Source organism: Pteropus vampyrus, unplaced genomic scaffold (genome assembly GCF_000151845.1).
Source record: "Pteropus vampyrus isolate Shadow unplaced genomic scaffold, Pvam_2.0 Scaffold227, whole genome shotgun sequence".
NCBI lineage: Eukaryota > Metazoa > Chordata > Mammalia > Chiroptera > Pteropodidae > Pteropus > Pteropus vampyrus.
Window position 1 is genome coordinate 1,044,761 of NW_011889008.1, and position 4,835 is coordinate 1,049,595.

Genomic DNA, 4,835 nt, shown 5'->3' on the forward strand with positions numbered 1-4,835 from the left:
CCAGAACTCCAGCGTGGGCCTCGTTCCAGCAGGTTCCGTGGCTGCTCCATCACCTCTCCCGGGGACATGGGCCCCTGTGGTCCCCAGTGACCTGCCTGCAGCTAAATGCCCGTTTACTCCCCCCATTTACTCCCTATAAGAATGAGATGCCAGTCTACGGCCACCCCCACCTCTGGACATGACCAATCCTGTCTGATCCCGGAAGCTAAGCAGGGTCGGGCCTGGTTAGTACTTGGATGGGAGACCTCCTAGGAAGAGCAGGTGTTGTAGGCGTTAAAAAAAAAGAAAGAGACATTATCCAGTGGCCAGATCACATCCTTCCTGGTACGAGGTGCCCTCTGAGCTTCTCCGGGTAGGACTTTGTCATGGTCACCACTGTGCCCAGTGCCTGAAGGACCCGGGCCATACAGCCTCCATGCAGACAGGTGTTCTTGAGGCTCTGACTCTGTGGTGTCCCGTCCCCTCTCCTTGGCCTGGAGAGCAGACCCCCGCCCACCCCCGACTCTGCCAGGCCTGGGGCACTCGCTGGCTGCGCCTCCGTGGTCCTGCCTGTGACGCCTGTGAGGTTGTGAGGTGTCTGTCAAAGCTGTGGTTGGCTTCCGGGGCCCTCTGGACTCTGGAGGTTGCGGACGGCAGAGACTGCGAGGCCCGCGTTGTGCACGTGTTTCCACGGCAGAGGAAGGGGACCTCCCGGGCCGTGTCTGTCTCCCGCTCCGGTCTGTGCTCCTTGGCTCCCCCTGCCTGGCGCTCGGTCCCCCGCCTCACTTCCTCGCTGCCCCCACCATTTTGCAGTCCAGCCACGTGGGTTGCGTGCTGGCCCCGAAAGGCCCGGCACTCCGGCACTCCGGTGGCCCTGACCTCTGGGCCTGCAATCTCCCTGTGTCCAGTCCCAGACCACCTCCTGCGGAGGGGGAGCAGGGGGGGGCGGGGGGTGAGTGGCCCCCCCGGGGGGATCACTTCCGGATCACTTCTCATCCTATTCTAATGCGATCAGTTTGCCTCCTTTAGTTTAGTGGTCACCTGTGTTTTGGCTCCGTGACCCCTTGCTGGCCTTCCACCCAGCTGAGCCCCGCCTAAGTTCCCCACCTGCCACCTGCAGGACTGGGAGCTGAGTAAGTGGTTGTTGTTTAAAGCCATTAAATGTTGGGAGGCTTTATTCCACAGCATTATTGTGACAACAGATGACTGAGATAAGGTTTATTACACGTTAGGGACTGCTCTGAGCCCGGGCCACACGGCACAGCAGACACCTGCCGATGCCGTGGTCAGGAGCCCGCGTCCTAGCGTGCAGAGTCATACCGTAAGCAAGTCGGTGCACGCGCGCTATTTCACAGGCTCGGAGGGTCACTCACGAAGCCAGCAAAGGAGGACCAATGGTAGGAGCGTGGTGGCCAGGGAGGGCCTCATTGTCAGAAGCCATCTGGCTCCCAGCGGCAACCCCAAAAGAATGGAACACGGGGACTCAAGCCAATGCACGGACATGCATGCTCACAGCAGCTCTATTCACACTCACCGAAAGGCAAAACGACCCGATGTCCCTCTGTGAAGAAGGGTGACACCGCGGGACCCGTCTGTGCCGGGAGCACTACTCGACCATAGGAAGGGAGGCTCCATTGCCTGCCGCCACGTGGACGGACCTGAACACACCATGCTTGGTGGGGGAAGCGACCCCAAGGTCCACGCAGTGCATGGTCCCGTTTATGTACAACACTCAGAACAGGTGCAGTCATGGTGACAGAATGCAGGCTGACGGTTCCCGGGGGGCTGGGGGAAGAAGCTGGGAATGATGGGGAGGGGGCTGGGGGGCAACTGCTGAATGGGTGTGGGTTTCCTTTTGGAGCCTCGAGGCGGTTGCACAATATCGGGAATGCACTAAATGCCACTCACCTTTTCAACAGTTAATTGTATGAGAAGTAAATTTCAATCGCAATTAAAAAAAAAAGAGGACCGCTGAGAAGAAGGGCCGAGGGGTGACGGAGTGGCCGCCAGCGACCTCGCTCAGCTGGAGCCAGGACTCTGAGACGCCCCAGGGTGCTCTCAGGGGCCCAGGTCTGCAGAGGAAGCAGCACTGGGTGGAGGGCGAAGGTAACTGTCAGGTGGTCACGACGAGTGTCTCAGTGATCCCGTGAGGAGCTCCAGGGCTGCGATGTCCTGCAGAGTTGTCCCAGATTGGGACAAGGAGCTGGGCCTTACTAGCCACCGACCATTATGGAACATGGCTGCCTAGGGGAGGGGCGGTGACCGGTGGTGAGGGCAGTCCCCAGAGGGAATGCAGCCCGGTACCTCTGGCTGCCCGCAGGCTCGGCCTCAGTCCTGAGTGTGGGTGGATGCTGTCATGCGTGGGAAGAGTGTGCAGGCCCCTGTGAAGTTTGAAGGGTGGTTGTTTTAGGATTTCGCTCTGAGTGAGATGGGGCAGTGATGGGTGCTGGGTGAAGGAGCATCGTGACTGACTCATGCTTTAGAAGGACGGACCTCTCGGACTGCTGTGCTGTGGGCAGGGGCCAGGGCGAGGGCGCCCGCTGGAGATTAGACCTTGTGCATTCAAATTGCCACGTCTTCCCCCAGGGTGACACCCAAGCCTCATCGGTGATTTCACCCGGCTCCAAAGCCAGGCTCTGGGGGTGCCGGCGGTCATCTCTCCCACTCCACCTCTGTCCTGTCCTTACACTGGGATGAAACAATAGTCACTGTCACTATCGTGGGCTGAACTGTGTTCCCCCCAATTCACGTGCTCAAGTCCCAGCCCAAGTACCTCAGAATGTGACTTGGAGACGGGCCTTTTAAGAGGTCACGAACCTCGAATGAGGCCATGAGGGTGGGCCCTACTCCAACATCCTTACAAGAGGAGGAAACTGGGACCCAGAGAGAGACACCAGGGGCTTCGGTGAAGACACAAGACACAGGAAGCAGGCAGCCGCCTGCAAGCTGAGGAGCGAGGCCTCGAAAGAAACCGAATCGGCCGTCACCTTGATGTCGGACTTCCAGCCAGCAGACTGTGAGACAGTAAAGCTAAGCCACCCAGTCTGTGGCATTTTGCTATGGCAGCCCCAGGAAACTCATGCAACTAATATAACTTAAAAAAATCAGTGTATTGTCTACGGCCACGCCACCCTGAACGTGCCCGATCCCATCTGATCGTGGAAGCTAAGCAGAGTCAGGCCTGGTTAGTACTTGGATGGGAGACCACCTAGGAAGACCAGGTGCTGTAGGCGTAAAAGAAAAAAAAATCAGTGTATTGCCTTCACAGTAACATAATGGAGATGAAAAGTAAGTGATGTATGTGATAGAGTGGCATGTCTGTCGTCATGCAATGCTCGAACATGACGGCACTGGGAGACTCAGGGAGAAGACGTAGCCTGGCCCTTCTGTAGAAGCACTGTGTTTGGTTACAAGACAAGCGAAAAGATCAGAGGCCATTCTGTACAAGAACAGGACTGAGGAAGAGCAGGGAGACGCGTCAGCAAAATAAAAACCAGTCCGCCCGCCCGTTAGGCAACCCTATTCGATCTTCCCGCAATGCTTGTCCTGGATGCAGCCGCCTCTCGGCCCTTGCTACCGCCTCTCGGCCCTTGCTGCCACCACGGTCTGACCTCTGGACTATTGTATCGGCCTTGTCAAGGGTGTTCCTGCTTCTCCTCCTGCCCCCTCCCTGCTGTCCATGCTCCCTTCAGCCTCCAGAAGAATCCTACGACATACGGAGACCCTGCCCCCTCCACTCTCGCCTCCAAAGGCTTCTTAACACTCAGGATAGAATGCAAGGCCTTGGCACGTCTGACCAGTTCTTCCTGACCCAGCCCGCCCCTGCCCGCCCCAGCCCGCCCCTGCCCGCAGTGTTGTTCTTGGAGCACGCAAGCCCTTCTCGGGCTCCTGGACCTCTGCACATGCTTCCCCGTCCTCTTCCACTCTCCTCCCGTCAGACACTTGCGTGGACCACTTCACCTGGGACCTGCTCAAATCTCATCTCCTCAGAGAGTTCTTTCCAACCTTTTTATTTAAAATAGCCTCTATCACCCTCCATCCCCTCCCCAGCTTCCATCTCCCGTCTGCATGGCCCTCTCACTGCTGACACATGTATTCATATGCTGCTGATCTGTTTGTAATCTGTCTTCCCCTGGTGGGTCCCCCCAGGACAGGGCACTGGCTTCTTTCTGCTCTGTCCCCAGCATTAGAGAGCCATGCTACACAGAAAGTAGACACTGAGGTTAAGGAACAGAATGTGTCACAAACAGCAACACTGCAACAATAATAACAAAATCAGTGAAATTCAGAGGTGGGGATGGGAGGAAAGTTGCCTAACTTTCTTCAGCACAGGAGTTAAATAAATACATTCTGAAGTTGAACGAGCGGGTTAAAAAACAGGTTTTAAGAGGTTTTCATGACTCTTTCACAATCATAGGCAAGCTCGGTTACAAACTATGCAGAGCCCAGAGTAAAAGGAAAAGGTGGAGCTCTTTGTTGAAAATTATTAACCATTCTCGAACAGTGACAGCAGAACCCTGAACCCAGCATGAGGCCCGTTCACCAGCAGAGGTGCCCCCTCCCCCGCCCCGCCCCAGGCGGCTCTGGTGGCGCATTTCAGAACATTATATCTCTGTGCTAGAGAAACGTCGATCTAAAATACAATCGAAATTCGTTTTTTTTCCTCTTATGTTAGATTCAGGGACAAATTTTCTTTTTCGATAACTTGAAGGCAGGACGTCACCTGCCTGCAATCACTTTTCTCTATTTGTATGTAACTAACGCGATGTCTGCAACGCCATATTCTCCAGTCATAACCCGCCAACGGTTATTTCTGCTTCCCTTCGGACTTTCCTATGTTGCTTGGGTTCCGACAG

The 4,835-nt window shown here is 56.0% G+C and overlaps 1 pseudogene; it reads left to right on the forward strand.

Moving 5' to 3' along the window:
* Positions 1-3,093: 3,093 nt before the first annotated feature.
* Positions 3,094-3,212, forward strand: LOC111728771 (annotated as a pseudogene).
* Positions 3,213-4,835: the final 1,623 nt, after the last annotated feature.